Source organism: Setaria italica, chromosome II (assembly GCF_000263155.2).
Source record: "Setaria italica strain Yugu1 chromosome II, Setaria_italica_v2.0, whole genome shotgun sequence".
Taxonomy (NCBI): domain Eukaryota; kingdom Viridiplantae; phylum Streptophyta; class Magnoliopsida; order Poales; family Poaceae; genus Setaria; species Setaria italica.
The window spans coordinates 19,679,600-19,699,480 of NC_028451.1; the positions used below are offsets into that span (position 1 = coordinate 19,679,600).

General features: G+C 48.4%; 1 pseudogene; it reads left to right on the forward strand.

Moving 5' to 3' along the window:
• Positions 1-454: 454 nt before the first annotated feature.
• Positions 455-18,812, forward strand: LOC101782368 (annotated as a pseudogene).
• The last annotated feature ends 1,069 nt before the right edge of the window (positions 18,813-19,881 follow it).

Genomic DNA, 19,881 nt, shown 5'->3' on the forward strand with positions numbered 1-19,881 from the left:
GCAGTGGGCGGGCGGCCAGCGCCGGGCTGCCGGCCGGCCTTGCCGGTGGCAGGCCGGGCGGGAGAGTGGAAGGGGCGCATTGGGGTCCATTGACCCCTCACCTTGGACGATTAGTGGCTGGACCCAAGGGGCCGACGGCGGCGGGTGGCGTCGGGGGAGGCAGAAGGAGGAGGGTCGGCGGCTTGGGGGATGTGTTGGTGGCGTGGGGGAGCTTCAGAGGTGGGGGATGGAGGTCGGCCCCTCTTTTATAGGCGGCGGGAGGAGCTTGTGGCCTCTTCGAGGAGCGCCGCGAATCTCGGCCGGTGGCGTGCCGGAGTGGTGGAGCTCGTGGATGGCGTGGTGGGGGGCGCGGCTCGGTTGACGAGGGTACGGGGGCGGCGACCGGCGTGGGGAGGTGCGCTGGGAGAGGCGGCGTGCGGTGATCGGCGGGCAGGCCGACCACAGGAGCGGCGACATGACGGTGGTCTTGGCGCGGAGCGGACAGCACGGCTCGGTTGACCCGGCGCGGTCGAGCGCGTGGGTGGGACCGGCAAGCGGCGTGGCACTGACGCAGGCGAGCGGCGCGGCGCGGTGGGGCGGCACAGCGCGGCGGGGCGCGGCGCGGGCGCGGTGCGGCGTGGGCGAGGGCGCGGTGCGGGCGAGCGGCGCGGTGGGGCGAGCGGCACGGGCGCGCGGGTGCGCGGCGCGCGGCCCGGGGTGAGGTGGGCCCGGCGCACACGCGTGCGGGGTTCGGTGCTAGGGGCAAGGCGCCGAGCGCCGGGTGCCAGAGGAAGAAAGGAAAAGGTGCCAGCCGCAGGAAGGAGAAGAAGGAAGGGAGAGAGAGGAAAAGAGGAAAAAAAAGGAGAAGGAGAAAGGAAATGAGAAAGAAGGAAGAGAGGGAAAAAGGGGAGAAGGGAAAAGAGGGAGTCGGCGGAAATTGCGGGATTTGACGGCACGCGTGATGGACTTGACGGGCACGCGGCAAAAATTACGGGGACGGAAAAAGAGGGTCGACGACGTCGGGGCCGGAACGGCGGATCCGACGGAAAGAAGGGGATTTGACGGGGCTCAACAGTCGGAAAATTTTGGAAAGCATTTCAACGGGTGATTTAATTTGGTAGATTTTTACGGGTGTTACAAACCTACCCCACTTAAATTGAATCTCGTCCTCGAGATTCCGCTGAATCCTGAAAAGATGGGGAAACTCCTTCTTTAACGCATCCTCGCGTTCCCAAGTAGCTTCTTCTTCACCATGTCTACTCCATTGGACTCTACAAATCCGCACTACTGAATTCCTTGTCCTTCTGGTGACGGTGTCTAGAATCTTAACGGGTACCTCCTGATATCGCAGATCCTTCTGTAAATCTATCGTTTCCACCGGTACTTGCTCTTCTAGCACTCTTAGGCATTTTCTTAGCTGGGACACATGAAATACCGGGTGGATGTCCGACATTTCTTCGGGCAGCTGAATGTGGTATGCTACAGATCCAACTCTTTTTAGCACCTGGTACGGTCCAATATACCGAGGGGCTAATTTTCCTTGCACTTGGAACCTTCGGGTACCTCGAATCGGAGAGACCTTAAGGTACACGAAGTCCCCCTCACTGAAAATCAACTCTCATCTTCTTTTATCTGAGTAGCTTTTCTGCCTAGACTGTGCTGCTTTCAACTTCTCTCGTATTTCAGCCACTCATTCTTCTGCTTCTTTAATAAAGGTGGGTCCCACTAGGGTGCGCTCTCCTACTTCTGACCACATTAGCGGGGTCCTGCACTTTCTCCCATAGAGAGCCTCAAACGGTGACATGCCTAAGCTGGCTTGGTAACTGTTGTTATATGAGAACTCTGCATATGGTAGACTCTGTTCCCAGTCCTTGCCATAAGTAAGGACACACGCCCTCAACATGTCTTCCATGATTTGATTTACCCTCTCTGTTTGGCCATCGGTCTGGGGGTGATAAGCTGAACTAAAATCCAGTTTGGTGCCCATAGCCTTATGCAGACTCTTCCAGAATCTAGAGGTAAATTGGGTCCCTCTATCCGAAACAATTCTGCTAGGCACACCATGCAGCTTCACTATATTGTCTACATAGAGTCGAGCCAGCTTTTCTCCACCATAGGTGGTCCGTACGGGCAAGTAGTGGGCAACTTTAGTGAGTCGGTCCACTATCACCCATATGAAGTCATTCCTTTTTTGAGTCTTGGGCAATCCCACTACAAAATCCATGCCAATGTGATCCCATTTCCAAACTGGAATGGGTAGTGGTTGCAGTAACCCGGCTGGCTTCTGATGTTCGGCCTTAACCCTTTGGCAAATATCGCAATGAGCGACGAACTGGGCTATGTCTGCTCTCATCCCATTCCACCAGTATTTCTGCTTTAAGTCCATGTACATCTTGGTGGATCCCGGGTGGATGGAATATGCTGAGTTATGGGCCTCATCCATGATGGTTTGCCGGAATTCACCTTCCTTGGGCACACAAATCCTATCCTTGTACCACAAGGTTCCCTTTTTATCCACTCTGAAGTCTGGGGCTTTATTCTCTCCGGTTTGCCTGCGAACCCTCACCAGGTCCGGGTCCGAACCTTGGGCCTCTCGGATCCTTTCTTCCAGGGTGGGCTGAACACTTAGCTTGCGGCTGGTATTCTGAGGGATGATGTGTACATTTAATCGGGCCATTTCCTCTTGCAAGTGGGGGTCCTTAGGTCCGATCTGCCCATAGGATTTCCTGCTTAACGCATCCGCTACCACATTGGCCTTACCGGGGTGGTAGTGAATTTCCAAATTATAATCCTTGACCAACTCTAACCATCTTCTTTGCCTTAAATTCAGATCTGGTTGGGTGAAGATATATTTTAGGCTCTTGTGGTCCGTGTAGATCTCACACTTGTTCCCGATTAGATAGTGCCTCCAGATCTTGAGGGCATGCACTACGGTTGCAAATTCCAAATCATGGGTGGGGTAATTTTGTTCATGGGGCTTAAGTTGGCGGGAGGCATATGCTACTACCTTCCCATCCTGCATCAGGACACATCCTAACCCTTGTCGGGAAGCATCACAATAAATGACGAAGTCCCGCTGGATATCCAGTAGGGTTAATACTAGGGCGGTCGTCAATCTTCTTTTCAGTTCCTGAAAACTCCTCTCACATGACTCTGTCCAATTAAACTTCTTGTCCTTCCTAAGTAGCTCTGTCATGGGTTGGGCTATCTTAGAGAATCCTTCAATAAACCTCTGATAATACCCAGCTAAACCAAGAAAACTTCTGATTTCACTAACATTGGTGGGTTGCTGCCAGTTGGAGACGGCTTCAACTTTCTCGGGGTCGACTGCTACTCCTTCTACGGTCAAAATGTGACCAAGAAATGCCACCTTCTCTAGCCAAAATTCACATTTGCTGAATTTAGCATAGAGTCGGTGGGCTCTCAATTTCTCCAACACTACTCGCAGATGTTGCTCATGCTCTTGGACACTCTTGGAGTAGATAAGTATGTCGTCGATAAAGACCACAACAAACTTGTCTAACTCCTCCATAAACACCTTGTTCATGAGATTCATGAAGTAAGCAGGGGCATTGGTCAGTCCAAAGGACATCACTGTGAATTCAAACTGGCCATAATAGGTGACAAAAGCTGTCTTCGGGATATCACTTTCCTAGATCTTGAGCTGGTGGTACCCTGATCTCAAATCTATTTTGGAGAAATACTTGGCTCCCTTCAATTGGTCAAATAGGTCATCTATTCTGGGAAGGGGGTATTTATTCTTGATGGTGACCTCATTTAGTGTGCGATAATCCACGCACATCCTCATGCTTCCATCTTTCTTCTTGACGAAGAGTACTGGGGCTCCCCACGGGGATGAGCTAGGTCTAATAAAGCTACTCTGTTGCAGTTCACCTAACTATTTCTTCAGCCCTGCTAACTCAGATGCTGCCATTCTATAGGGCCTCTTGGCTATAGGGGAGGTTCCAGGGATAAGGTCGATCACAAACTCTATATCCCTGTCCGGGGGCATCCTAGGTAGTTCTTCAGGAAAGACATCCGGGTATTCACTCACTACCGGGACTCCTTCTATGGCCTTGGCTTCCATGTTAAAAACCATTGGGTCGGGCCCACTTCCTCGGGTGTGACAGATCACTTGCACGCCATCCTGGTTAATTAGGCGCACTACCTTATTAGCACATCCTATGTGTCCATCATGTAGGCTTAGCCAATCCATTCCAAGGATCACATCTATTCCTTTAGATTCAAGTACTACTAAGCCAATCCATTCCAAGGATCACATCTATTCCTTTAGATTCAAGTACTACTAAGTCTGCTAGGAGTTCTACCCCACTTAAATTGATCCTTACCCGGGAACAACCTAGTCGACACTGGATGTCGGCTCCAGGCGTCCGGGTTATTAGGGGTACCTTTAGTAGTACTGTAGGTATGTGGTGCTTATCCACAAAGCTTGATGATATAAATGAATGTGATGCTCCAGAATTGAAGAGTATTGTTGCCAAAACTGAGCTGACTAGAAACTCACCGAGTACAACACCCTGAGCTTCCTGAGCCTCTTGCGCGCTGATGTGGTTGACGCGGGCTCGTCCAAACGACTGCTGGGGCTGCCTCATCTGCTGGCTGTTGTTGTTGTTGTTGTTGTTGCCGGGGCTGTTGCTGCGGACGGGAACACGATTGGCTCCTGACACTGCTGCCCTTGGCCCCGTCACTGCGTTGGAGAAGGCCGATGCAGCTGGCTTGTTGGCGTAGGGGCAGTTGGCAATGAAATGCCCTGGCTCACGGCAATTGAAGCATGCCCTGCCGTTGTTGGTGACTTGACTGACGCTGTTCTGTGGGGCCTTGATAGGGTTCTGGCTTCTGAATGGGGCATTAGCCTGATGGGAACCGGAGGCTTGAGACTGGGTCCGGTACTGCATGGGAGCTTGGGACCTGGGCATAAGGTGACCAAAGCTCCTTGGTTTCTGGAACCTGTCCTACTGGTGGGCCTTGCTGTCCAGGAACCGGCGCTTGTTGTCCCTCCTTTCATCTGCCTTGGCCCTCTCAGTCAGGATGGCCATGTTCATCAGAGTGTTGAAGTCAGGGTAGATCTGAGGAGTAAGTAGGGTCCTCAGTTCTGTGCTCAAACCCTTCTTGAACATGTCTTGCTTCTTCTCATCCTTGTCTACTTCTTCTGGAGCATAGCGGGCCAACTCCATGAACTGATAGGTGTACTCTTCTACAGACTTGTTGCCTTGGCGCAGCTCACGGAACTCATCCGCCTTGCGCTTCATGGTAGCCGCAGGAATGTGATAGCGGCGGAACTCTGTCACGAACTCATCCCAGGTGATAGTGGAGGCATCCTGGGCGGCAGTGCAGTAGTTCTCCCACCAAGCTAAAGTAGTCCCAGTGAGTTGATGAGCAGCCAGGAGAACCTTATCCCTGCTCTCACAGCCGAATGGCTCTAGCTTCCTCTGAATGACCCGCAGCCAGTCATCTGCGTCCAGAGGGTTGATGGACCCGCCAAAAGTGGGTGGCTTGGTTCGGAGGAAATCTGTCAGTTTCTCATTCATGCCCTGTCCGCGGGGCCTTTGGCGAGTGATGGCATTGGCCAAAGCTTCCAGTAGAAGGGTCTGGTTGTTCATGACTTGTACCAAATCAATGACCGGCGGGGGCGGTGGCTCCTGTGCTCCCACTTGACTCTCCCCCCTGCCCTCGGGTTGATTCACCTCTTGCTCCTCATGGTGCACTACTGGTGGGGGTCCCTGCCTTTCCAGCTGTCTCTCTGCACTAGGAGTGGCACGTGCTTGACTCGGGGAGGTCCTGGTGGCACGGTTGGGAGGCATCTGCAGATTGAGTGAACTTTCATGAGACTTGGATTTGGATATTAAGGTGATGTTTAGATACTTAATTCGAATTTTTGAAGAGACAGAATCCACCTCCTGTCGACAAGCACACAGACTAACAAACAACAAGCACAAATGATTTTATTATTTTCCTGGGGCGGTTACAACACTTGGGGTAGGGCCAAAACACGCACTACACGACCGGTACAACAACACAACTGGGGGTACAAATCTAGACTCGAGACAGCTTTTGGAGTACAACTCTAGGTGGGGCACTCTACTCGCGTGACGAGTCTGCACACTGCGTGGAGTGGTCTTCTGGCGGAATAAGGAGGGCCAGCACTGTTGGGATACGAGGTAGGCTACACTAGCGCAATTCAAAAATCTACCGCGTATAACCAGGAATAACTGCCGTATAAGGATCACGGGATTACCACTTGATGCACTACTGGTGCGGAAGATGTAGATATGCGTCGATGCAGTCAAGACGATCACGTAGTCGTACGTAGTCGATCAACGTAGTCGTACGTAGTCGATCACGTCCAGCAGCTCCACAGCAGCTCGTCCACGTGCAGCAAGATCGCCTCCGGTGCCGCGGCTCGTCGTCGGCTCGTCGTGGCTCGTCGGTGGCTTGTCGGCGGCTCGTCCAAGTGCTGCAGGCGCAACACCTCCAAGGTATCCACACGTGCAGGGAGGAAGCGTCGCAAGCCGGACTGCTAGATCCGCGAGTTGCAACAGGCGAGGGCGTGGGAGGCGCGGCAGGTGTGTTTCGCCAAAAGGTGTAAACCCTAGGGCACCCCCACCCCTCTATTTATAGAGGTTCCTGACGGGCCTCTGGGTCTGAGGCCCATTAGTACTTCTAAACCTAATCCAACTCGGATCTGATCCGAATTGGGCTTCCAGCCCCTTAAGTGTGTGACCCTATGGGTTCGGATACGTATAGACATGGCCCGAGTACTCCTACTCGGCCCAATAGTCGGTAGCGGCCTCTAGCAAGACGTGCCAACTCCTATACGCACACGAAGATCATATCAGACGAACCATCACAACATAATATACATGCTATTCCCTTTGCCTCACGATATTTGGTCTAGCTTCAAGCCGACCGCTCTTTCTCGATCCTATGATTCGGAATCCCTTTGTAGGTTAACTCTTAACCGTACGTAGCATGGCCATGCATTTTCGGATCCGATCACTCGAGGGGCCCAGAGATATCACTCTCAATCAGAGAGGGGCAAATCCCATCTTGATTGACCATGTCTCATAGCATGCTTCTTGACAAACCTGAAAGCTACCTTTATAACTACCCTGTTACGGCGTAGCGTTTGATAGCCCCTAAGTAGGTCGATCCACATCTAGAATACATGCGACAATCTCAGGTCTAAGGACAAAGCGTATATGTTGTTTAAAGAGAGAACTACTTCTCGTGTTGGGTCAGTCCTAGCACATGTCTCCACATGTGTCCATATTATTAGTTCAACATCTCCATGTCCATGACTTGTGAAACATAGTCATCAACTAATACATGTGCTAGTCTAATATTCATGTGTGTCCTCGCATGAACTCTGACTAGGGACAACTTTAGAATAACCATACAAGTAAAGAGTTTCACATACAATTCACATAATTGCAAATCAATTCAAGTAGCCTTCAATGGATATTCAATGAACACAATATACAAATCATGGATACAAATGGAATATCATCATCTCTATGATTGCCTCTAGGGCATACCTCCAACAAGCACCTCGTCTCTTAGGGTCCCACCTGCGGGAGTGGGTTCCGAGGCTTCTCCATTAGCCACCTCAGAGACCCTTTCCGAAGGCGGTGGTGCTGGTAGGGCATCGGGGCTCTTCCGCTTTCCGGACCCCTGGGCAGAGGGACTCCATCCAATACTGGGGCCTCGTCGTCCTCCACGACCCGCATTTTCCTTCTCATGCGGTTCGAGTGGTGGACTTCCTTCAATGCCCGCACGTGCCGGTCCTCGACCTCTTTGAGGGCCTCGATGGCGAGGGCCTCATTGCTTTGGGCGGCCGTGACTCGTGCTTCAGCTGCTACCAACCTCACCTGGAGCCTCCTCACCATAACCTCGGCGTCCTCAGCTCTGCGGATCTGCTACTTCAGATGGGCGGCCTGCTCATCATAGAGTTCATCCAAAGTGAGGAGATAGGCAGCCATATGGAGCACGGTGAGATCATCCTCACGCTGTCCACGTCCTTCCAAAGTCCTCACCCGGGCCAGCCAAACCGGGCGGTTCTTCTTGATAGGCGGGTAGAACCTCATCGGTGTGCGTCCGATGTGCCTCTCATAAATTTGGCACAGCTAGCGCAAGGCTTTCCGAGCTGCCGCCTGGTAAGTGTCTTTCCGTCGGAAACCAGTGGCAGACACATTCCAGGGCTGAATGTCGGGAAAGCGGCTGCTCCTGCCCACAAAGATGGTCATCTCGCATCGGAGAGTCCCATGGTCTTCATACTCCCGGCTAGAGTACTCCGGACGTTCGTAAATCCCGAGGCGGTCCATGCAGGCGAACAGCAACCTGGGAAAACCGGGCTCCTCCAGGCAATGGCTGTTGATCCAACCTTCTTCGGCCATCTGGAAAGAATTGGGGTGTAAATCAGTTTTGCAATTGAGCAGAGGAAGTAAGAAATTTTGTAAATCATTTAATTTGGTCAAAAAGGCTTTTCCGGTCCTAATGGTTATGTCCTACGGCCAACGACGGCTCTGATACCACCTGAAGCGTCCCCACATAAGGAGGCTGATAACACATTTAGTCTCTACTTATGTGGGGACGCTTCATCAATCAAGATGGGATTTGACCCTCTCTAATTGAGAGTGATATCTCTAGGCCCCTCGAGTGATCGGATCTGAAAATGCATGGCCACGCTACGTACGGTTAAGAGTTAACCTACAAAGGGATTCCGAATCACAGGATCGAGAAAGAGCGGCACGAGGAAGACCTCGCTGTACGTAGACGAGCTGCTGAGGAGCTGCTCAATGTTGACATGTTCAACTATGCTGATCGACTTTGCTGCCCCAACACGATTCTGCATCTTCCGCACCAGTGCGTTGAGTGGTAATCCCGTGATCAATATATGGTAGTTTTCCTGCTTTACGCGGTAGAAAAATTTTGTTTTGCGCTAGCGTAGCCTACCTCGTATCCCAACAATTTCTTCTAGCAAGTAGTGTTGCATCAACTTCGACATCCGGCAAGCTTGTAAGATTCGTCCTTATCGATGACTTCTTGGGTGAATAGGGCAGCATCACCTCGACCTCCGGTTCACTTGCAAGCATCGCCATTATCAGGTGCTCTTGGATTTAATTATTGGCGCATCATTGTAATTTCATTTAGTTTACCTACCAGTTATCGATTCTCATCATATCTTGTAAGGCTACATCATTTGACCTCTTGCTAGATTTGGTAGAATCAAATTTATCCTACCTTGATTAAGATCTATCGGCTAGCTTATCTTTTATATCTGCATTGCTTCAATTACCATATTGTTAAGAGTTCAACAAAGTGTGCTTCATTAACTGATAGTTTCTTATTCTTGGCCTTTACTGAGCTTTTACCGAGCCTTTATCTAATCACATCTAGATCCATCGGCTAATGACTTTTAAGTTGATAGAGTCGGAGTGCCCGATCTTTCGGTGAGTGGAGATAAATTCGACTTGGTGGAAGTAGACCCTCACGATCCGACTACGACGAGCGAACCCGAAGCGCCAATGCAATCGCTGAACCAACTCCCGATGGTTACCAACCTCGCTGGTGCGAGATCAGCCTGATCACGAAGATCGATTCCTGTCCGCAATCGAAGAACGAACAAGAAAGAGAGGCGAGCAATCTAAATATCACTCGAAGGTGGAGTTCTGAATCACAAGGACAGCGCGTATTTGCGCGTGTTCAAGAGTAGCTAAAGCTAGATGTAAAACAAAACTCAAGTCGTAAACAAAAAGGACTCGGACTAAATAAAGGGGGCGCAGCCCCTGGAGTCCGAAGGGGTCACGGCGCCCAACCCTAGGCGCCCCACCTGGGCTGCCCTGTTGGGCCATCTTCTTATTCCGATGGGCCTTCGTTCCTTAACAGCATGATGAAGTTTAATTCTCTCGCACGGGCTCGAGTGATTGGCCCAACTGGATGAGCAACTGTAGGCGCCTGAGGTGGATGAGCAACTGGAGGCGCCTGAGGTGCTGCTGGTGTAGATGTACTTGTGGTGTCCTCATCATCCTCCCCTTCTTGAACTGAAGTCGTCCTCGACGGCAACTCCTCATCTTCGCCCACATACGGTTTCAAATCTGCAACATTAAAACTCGTGGAAACACCAAACTCCGCAGGCAGGTCAAGGATATAAGCATTATCATTAATCTTGGTTAGCACTTGAAAAGGACCAGCAGCACGTGGCATCAATTTAGAACGACGTAAGGTAGGAAAACGATCCTTCCTCAAATGCAACCAAACCAGATCACCCGGTGCAAAAGTAACATGTTTTCTCCCTTTACTACCTGCAACCTGATATTTAGCATTAGCAGCAGCAATGTTTTGTTTAGTTTGCTCATGCAAGCTAATCATTTGATCAACATGTGCAGCGGCATCTATGTGTGGGGTGTCCTCGGCATCAAGTGCAAACAAATCAATAGGCGCCCGAGGAATATAACCATAAACAACTTGAAAAGGACACATCTTTGTAGAAGAATGCGTTGCATGATTATAAGCAAACTCAACATGAGGCAAGCAATCTTCCCAACGTTTCAAGTGTTTATCTAAAACAGCCCTAAGCATAGTGGACAAGGTTCGATTAACCACCTCAGTTTGTCCATCAGTCTGAGGGTGACAAGTGGTGCTAAACAGCAATTTAGTTCCCATTTTATTCCATAGTGATCTCCAAAAATGACTGAGAAACTTAGCATCACGATCAGAGACTATTGTATTTGGAATACCATGCAAACGAATAATCTCGCGAAAGAACAATTCAGCAACAGTGCTAGCATCATCAGTCTTATGACAAGGTATAAAATGAGCCATTTTGGAGAAACGATCAACAACCACAAAAATACTGTCCCTCCCCTTCTTAGTTCTAGGCAATCCCAAAACAAAGTCCATAGAAATATCAAGCCAAGGGGAAGTAGGAACAGGCAAAGGCATGTACAAACCATGGTTGTTTAATCGTGACTTAGCTTTCTGGCAAGTAGTGCAGCGGGCAACAAGGCGCTCAACATCAGCGCGCATCCGGGGCCAAAAGAAGTGGGCAGCCAGCACTTCATGCGTCTTGTAGACGCCAAAGTGCCCCATGAGACCGCCTCCATGCGCTTCCTGTAACAACAAACGACGAACCGAGCTAGCTGGAACACACAGCTTGTTAGCGCGAAACAGGAACCCGTCCTGTATGTGAAATTTGCCCCATGGTTTGCCATGAATACAGTGGGCGAAAGCATCTTTAAAATCAGCATCATCCACATATTGATCCTTCACAGTTTGCAAGCCAAAGATTTTAAAATCTAACTGTGACAGCATGGTATAACGACGAGACAAAGCATCAGCAATGACATTTTCCTTCCCGCTCTTGTGTTTAATAATGTAAGGGAAAGACTCAATGAATTCTACCCATTTAGCATGACGACGGTTCAGGTTTGTTTGGGTACGAATATGTTTTAAAGCCTCATGATCAGAATGAATTATAAACTCGCGATGCCAAAGGTAGTGCTGCCAAGTATGCAAAGTGCGCACTAAAGCATAAAGCTCCTTATCATAAGTAGAATAATTCAAGCTAGCACCACTTAATTTCTCGCTAAAGTAAGCAACCGGTTTTCCTTCTTGTAACAAAACAGCACCTAGCCCAATACCGCTAGCATCGCATTCAAGCTCAAACACTTTAGTAAAATCAGGCAACTGCAAGAGAGGAGCATTGGTTAACTTATCTTTCAAGGTGCTGAACGCAACCTCTTGCGAATCACTCCAAGCAAAGGGAACATCCTTCTTTGTAAGCTCATGTAGAGGCGCTGCAATGGAGCTAAAATCACGAACAAACCGACGGTAGAAACCTGCAAGGCCAAGAAAGCTTCGAATTTGTGTAACCGTTGTCGGTGTAGGCCACTCCCGAATGGCATCAATCTTGCTGCTATCCACCTCAATGCCCTGTGGAGTAACAACATAGCCAAGAAACGAGACACGTTGTGTGCAAAACATGCATTTTTCGAGGTTAGCAAATAAATGGGCCGCACGCAATGCATCAAAAACAGCACGCAAATGTTCTAAATGCTCTTCCATAGACTTGCTGTAAATGAGGATATCATCAAAATAGACAACTACAAACAATCCTATGAAGGGCCTCAGAACTTCATTCATCAAACGCATAAATGTGCTGGGAGCATTTGTCAAACCAAACGGCACAACTAACCATTCGTATAACCCAAATTTCGTTTTAAAAGCCGTTTTCCATTCATCACCTAATTTCATGCGAATCTGATGGTAGCCACTACGCAAATCAATCTTAGTGAAAATAATGGCACCACTAAGCTCATCTAGCATATCATCAAGGCGTGGTATAGGGTATCGGTAGCGAATGGTAATGTTATTAATAGCACGACAGTCTACACACATACGCCATGAGCCATCTTTCTTTGGAACAAGTAACACAGGAACGGAGCAAGGGCTAAGAGACTCACGAATGTAACCCTTGTCAAGCAACGCCTGTACCTGGCGCTGGATTTCCTTCGTCTCATCCGGATTTGTACGGTACGGTGCGCGGTTCGGAAGCTGGGCGCCGGGAATGAGGTCGATCTGGTGCTCAATGCCACGAAGTGGTGGAAGTCCCGGTGGCAAATCTTTTGGAAAGACATCAGCGTACTCCTGCAAAATGTTAGCAACCGCAGGGGGAATATCCAAAGATGGTGCATCATCAAGTGAAACGAGCACACTAGAGCATATAAGGGCATAGCATGGCAAAGGAGCATCGCGTAACTCATCAAAATCAGCACGTGTGGCAAGCAAAACAGGAGCATTCAACTTGATTTCAGAATTAAGAGATGTCGATGGTTCAAGTTGTTTAGCAGTTTTAGCAGCTCTAGCAAGATCATCTTTAAGAATTTGTTCAGGTGTCATGGGATGTATAATTATTTTCTGACCCTTAAACATGAAAGAATAGTGATTGGAACGACCATGATGCAAGCTATCAGTATCATATTGCCAAGGTCGCCCAAGTAACAGAGAGCATGCTTCCATGGGAATAACATCACAATCAACAAAATCAGAATAAGCACCCATGGAGAAAGGAACACGGACTGATCGAGTAATTCTAATTTTCCCACCATCATTAAGCCATTGAATGTGATATGGATGTGGATGCTTACGAGTGGGTAAAGACAACTTTTCAACCAGCGTGGTACTCGCCAAATTGTTGCAGCTGCCGCTGTCGATGATGATGCGAATCGACCGCTCCTGCACAACGCCCTTGGTATGGAAAAGAGTGTGTCGCTGATTCTTCTCGGACGGGGCGACCTGTGTACTAAGAACACGCTGCACAACAAGACTTTCATACCTATCGGCGTCGCCCGGGTTGACATGTACCTCCATAGCTGCATGGTCAGTGGCAAGCATCGCATGTCGAGTATCTTCAGAATCACTAGCGGAAGAGTACTCACCATCGTCACGAAGAAGCAAAGTGCGCTTGTTCGGACAGTCCCGAATCACATGGCCAAATCCTTTGCAACGATGACACTGAATATCCCGTGTACGGCCTGTGGGAGGGGCGGTGCCTGTGGAAGGGGCAGCGCTTGCAGGTTTTGCCGTTCGCTCGCGCGGTGTCGTGGTGGGCGTGGGTGGCGCAGGGAGAGCGGGTGCGGAGTTGGATGGCGAGCTTCTTCCTGCAAAAGAGTTAGAATATGTCTTCGAGCGGCGTCCCTGCACTTCACGTTCAGCTTTGCAAGCATATTCAAATAATGTTGTCATATCGGTGTAGTCCTTATAATCAAGTATATCCTGAATTTCGCGGTTCAAACCACCACGAAAACGTGCCATAGCAGCGTCGTTTTCCTCCAATAACCCACAACGAATCATTCCTATTTGTAATTCCTGGAAATATTCCTCAACAGATTTGGAACCTTGCTGAAAACGTTGCATTTTATTAAGCAAATCGCGAGCATAATAAGAAGGCACAAATCTGTGGCGCATAGCAGTTTTTAATTGCTCCCAAGTGGTTGGAATGGTATTGGGATGTTTGTGTTTATATTCACGCCACCAAATTAAAGCAAAATCAGTAAATTCACTAATAGCAGCTTTAACTTGAGAATTAGCAAGAATATCATGGCATGAAAATTTCTGTTCAACTTCTAATTCCCAATCAAGATATGCAGCAGGATCATATTTGCCATTAAAAGGTGGAATTTTAAATTTAATCTTGGAAAAGGAATCATTACCACCGGGACGGCGTGGCACGCGGCGGGCACGGCCACGGCGGTCGCCATCGTCCTGGTCCGAGTCACCACCATAACCCTGCTGCAACTCTGCGACTGTAGTGTGCAATGCATCGAGTCTTGCCACAACTGAGTCGAGTGTGGCCTTAGCGGCCGTCTGTGCAAGGTCGAGCTGATCACACCGCTCGGTCGTCGAGGAGATCGTCGATTCCAGCCGTTCATGAATCGTCTGAATGTCGGTGACAAGCCCTTCAACTTGCGCCCGTATGCCCTGTAGCTGGGTAGCCCCCGCGTCGACATCATCTGCCATGGTTAGCGCAAAGACAAGAACACAAGCGACGACAAAATAGGGGTGTAACAGCTCACAAGGCGCTCACACTAGTGCTGTTATCAAATTCTTATCCGTTCTTACCACGCACACAGGGGCGAACTGCAACCAACCGGTGGAACTCACGAAAGATTGGAGGAGCGATTGCCTGGAGAAACAAAATATGCTCGTCGTAGAACTATGTGGAGTTCTGGGAAGGCTGCACTCAAATGAAGGATTAGCACAATCAAACAATAATGCAAAGTTGAAAGATAGTGCCAAACACGTAACAAGAGTTGCTGGTAACAAGGAAAAATCGAAAGAACAGAGGCAAGGTGGAGAGGGTGCACCTCCTTTTTTTTTTTAATTTCTGTTTTTTTTTTTTCACAGAGGGTGCCCCAAAACTGATAATAGGAACACAGAGGATCTCAAATATCAAATTGCGGCACACACTTTTTCCGAAAGGACAGGGGTATTCCGGTAAAAAAAAGGCGGACCTCAGAATAATAAAGGACCAAGAAAGAGGCACGGAATGCGTGGGGGAGGGGGGAAATAACACCAGAGAGTCGTGACCCAGGAGGAGTCACGGCGCGCGCAAAGGGAGGTTCCACCGAAACAAATCCGAATCACCTTCCTTCTCCCTGTTGGATTCTTCTTCGTCTTTTGTTTTTTTTTGCTTCTTTCCTTTTTTTTTTTTTTTTGCACTTTCCTTTTTTTTTGTGATTGCTTTCGACCCTTTTTTTTTTTGACAGGGGAGGGCGATCGGAGTAGTGGGATGGCGCGGCGCGGTTGTCGCGGGGGGAGGTGCGGTGGGCGCGGCTGGTAGGGTTGGCGAGCAGCGGAACGGCGGCGGCGGCGAAAACTAGGGTTAGATGAAAAACGAGAAACAAAAGATTAAACACAAGTAACCAGCAACAATTGAACGAGTAGGCACACAAATTCAACAAAGACACTTATTGAAAGAATGTGCGAGGCTAAACGGTTGCTGGGACAAAGGATCTAACCTGAAAAAAATTTGTTTTGGTTTTTGTGGACTGTAGGAAGGGAAAAAACACTCGGTAAAACTCACCGATCAACCTGGAAAGCTGATACCACTTGATAGAGTCGGAGTGCCCGATCTTTCGGTGAGTGGAGATAAATTCGACTTGGTGGAAGTAGACCCTCACGATCCGACTACGACGAGCGAACCCGAAGCGCCAATGCAATCGCTGAACCAACTCCCGATGGTTACCAACCTCGCTGGTGCGAGATCAGCCTGATCACGAAGATCGATTCCTGTCCGCAATCGAAGAACGAACAAGAAAGAGAGGCGAGCAATCTAAATATCACTCGAAGGTGGAGTTCTGAATCACAAGGACAGCACGTATTTGCGCGTGTTCAAGAGTAGCTAAAGCTAGATGTAAAACAAAACTCAAGTCGTAAACAAAAAGGACTCGGACTAAATAAAGGGGGCGCAGCCCCTGGAGTCCGAAGGGGTCACGGCGCCCAACCCTAGGCGCCCCACCTGGGCTGCCCTGTTGGGCCATCTTCTTATTCCGATGGGCCTTCGTTCCTTAACAGCATGATGAAGTTTAATTCTCTCGCACGGGCTCGAGTGATTGGCCCAACTGGATGAGCAACTGTAGGCGCCTGAGGTGGATGAGCAACTGGAGGCGCCTGAGGTGCTGCTGGTGTAGATGTACTTGTGGTGTCCTCATCATAAGTCTACCACCCTACTTCCAGCGATGTCTCGGTTAGGGCCGATCCGACTGTTGGTGATGCTAGATTAATTGTCATAAGCTTGCTTGTTCTATTTATGATGATTTATTTGTTCCGTGATTGCTTAGTTTGTTGATTCTATTTGCTGGTCGATATGCGTCTAAATGTTTAATTATCGCATCGGCCATTAGTCGTCAGCTCCGTTTACTTCAATTATATAACCTAGCCAACGGATCTTCATATATCTTATTTGTCCAAGCACGGTGTCGGCTCAGTATTGTGATTCTATTAACTAGCCGATATGACGTCGCTCCACACCTTGTCAGTTGAATGGTCAAACTGACCGGCACACCCCAAACATCAAGAAGCTTAGGACCTACACTGGAGTTAAGTAGACCTCCCAGGCCTTCGTGTGCGGCGCGCTAGGGATCGTTGGCCGATTTTTCATGTCAACACCGGCCACATAAACCAATCAAATTCAGTGGCAGAAACCAAATCACCAAAAATAGAATCACTCCAGCAGCGGGCGGTGGCTCACCTATGCATTAGGGTCACCTGAGGTCAGAGCTTGGACGCGCAAATTAGAGAAATCATGGCAAACATGGAAGGGGTCTAAAATCTAGGGAGCTAGCGGGAGGACTAGTGGGGAGAGAAAGAGAGGAACAAGCGGGGGGGGGGGGGCGTGAGGGGGGCATGGGGGTTGAAGGGGGATCACGTCCCTCCCCCTCCATGTCGTCATCTGCGCATCAGCATCATTGGCGATTGGGCCGCGGCAGCGATTTGGGGCTCGTTAGAGAAGAGGAGATGAGGAGGTTGGGTCACGGGCTGGGGGACGGGGTATGCAAGCGAGGGAGGCGGGGCCAAAATAAAGGGGTGCGGTGGGATGATCCAAATAACATGGACCGTTGGACCTGAGTGAGTAAGGAGAGAGAACATACGTGGAGAGATCCGGACAGTATATTTTGGATGTGTTGATTTCTTGGGTGTATGGATTGGTGTGGGTTGAGAAAAAATCATCTCAGCGGGGGACATTTTGTGGGGTAGAGACTAGAAGCGGCTAATTTTGAGGCACAATCTAACAAGCGTGTTACACATTCGCATTTGCATTGGGTGCTAATCTATGAATCACTTGATCGATACTGAAAACTACATACATAGTTGAAAGGTACCTTTTACATCTGAGATTAAGGTTGGCTGATGAAAATTTGTTTAGAAACTATAATGCGTGCTTCAAAAACTTCTACCAATTGTGTGTCTCAGTAATAAATTTCACTTTTGTGGTCAACTAGGCCAATTCACTAGGTGGGCACGACTGAATTTTTTGCCACTGAAATTGCCCCCATCCCTTATTTGTCACTACCAGTGACATAGATGAGTCCAATGTGTCACTGAGACATTGATAGCAAATAAGGGATGGCAGAATTTTGCAATGGTGAATAAGGGATTGCTTATAATTTTGTAAGATTATAGAACACACTTGCCTAAGTGCTATTCAAGTCCACGGATTTTGTTTTATTGTGCGGTTGCATGAACATGTTTTGTGCTATTGCTATATGTCACTTATGATACCCTTTTGGGGTATTAGGGCTTGAATATTGAATTGCAATTTTTCTAGTTGAGTAATCATAGTGATCCACAGGTAACCTTTTTTTCCTGATCATCACACTAAATCTTAAACATGGATATCTGGAATCAACTGTAAGAGGACATGGATATGCTGTTGACAAACCATGAGAGGACATGGATGTGCCAGTTCTGAACGCTTCACTGCTTTGATAACTCAACTGCAGTCAACATCATGACTATACATACTTCTGACTTCTGAAACTAACTAACTGGAATTTTGAGGAAGTTCATTGAAGTGAAACTCTTTTTGAATGAAATTGCAGCAGCCATAAGAAATTTAGGAGAATAATTAAGAACATGATTTCAGGTACACATCATTTTCTCAAATATTCCCTCTGCTGGGTCCGGAAGGCTACCTGAGCTTGTAACAGTGGAGGAGATATCACAGACTATTGATTCAGAGACTTTCACAGTGCAAAACTGCATCAAGTTTTCAGGACCATTGGCTACAACCTCAATTTCCACGAATGCTAAGTTTGAAATTAGAAGCCCCAAGTGTGTGCAGGTGAAGTTCTGTTATCCTCATCCAAAACCATTTTTCACCTATGACTGAATTCATTTTATCGGCCTTCTTGAACCCACATGTGGCACTTGTAGCACAGAACCTTGAGTGAATTCAGCTAGATATTTTTAACAAATTCATATGGTTCTCAACTTTCCAGATCAAATTTGATGAAGGTGTTATCGAAACCCCACAAGTGACCGACTCCATTGTGCTACCTAAGATGTTTGAGCTCTTTGGACAGAACATCGACCTAAGCCCATTGAAAGGCATATTTTCTTCCATCGAAAATGCAGCAGCCTTGGTTGCAAAGACCATCTCTGGTCAGCCACCACTGAAGATACTGATTGGGACCAACAATGCTGAGTCCTGGTTGCCCACAACGTACCTTGATGAAGAGCTCATGATATCTAGAGGTGACGGTAGCAACATCATTGTGCTGTTCAAGGAGGGAAGCACCCTTGTAAACTAGGATCCACATCCCTAAGTATATGATTCAATGTTGTAGGGTGAACCTTGGAAGCATTATACTGACCATGGTTCCTTTTTCTTGATTTGTGTTTGTAGTAGTATATTTCTGGGCTATTTGCTGTAGAATTGGTACCTTATGGGTGAATGTTTGTAATGGATGCTCTTAGTTTCAATAAACAAGAATGTAGATATAACTGCAGTTGTCCAGATGCTTCAAACACTGGATCCCAATTGCCCATAGTGATAGGAACCCATTAGGGTTGGTTCCTGATCTTTCGATGAGAGGACATGGGGTAACTCAATTGGTGGATGGAGACAACGTTCATGGCCCGACTACAACCTTCCAAGGTGCGCCTTAGCAACCAATACACCACATCCAATGGCTTCCGCGATCTTGTCAAGCCCGTCACCCAGGCACTAGGGCACTCGTCCTGCAATCAATCAAAGAACTAGCTGAATTTACTAGATGTAAATGACGATTTCAAACTCAATATCAATAATGGTCGGGTTCCGAAGATAAGAAGATGGGCGGCTGATCCACCACGTCCACTTACAAACAAGTAGCGAGAGCTAAACTTGATCTAAATAAAACCAAATTGTTCTTGATGACGGCTAAGGGGTATATGAAGGTAGGAGGATGACCACTAGGGTTTTGGCGTTGTGCTCCAACCCTACGATGCATACCTAATGGACCTGACTTGATACACGGCCCATTGGGCCAAAATAAGGCAACGCAGCACCTTTGGACACAAAACCTCTCAGTAGTAATTTGGTACTTGTGGCCACCTTAGAACATATATAGACTTGAGTCTAAATCCATATTAAAATAGACTTCACAAGGATTCCATGAAGTACTTGAACGCCTGAATCTGAGTCCATATGCAACCTTGGTGACCATCACAAGTTGGTGTTGTCCTGCAGTCCGAATCCAGCCTACGCGAATCATTTTCCTTTTCAATCTTCTCCCTGATTCTTACCCAAAACAATATTGCATGCATCTCCATGATCTAAATATGATGGACAACAACTCAAGAGTGAACTTACTTGATGGTTAAGTTGACGAGCACGGA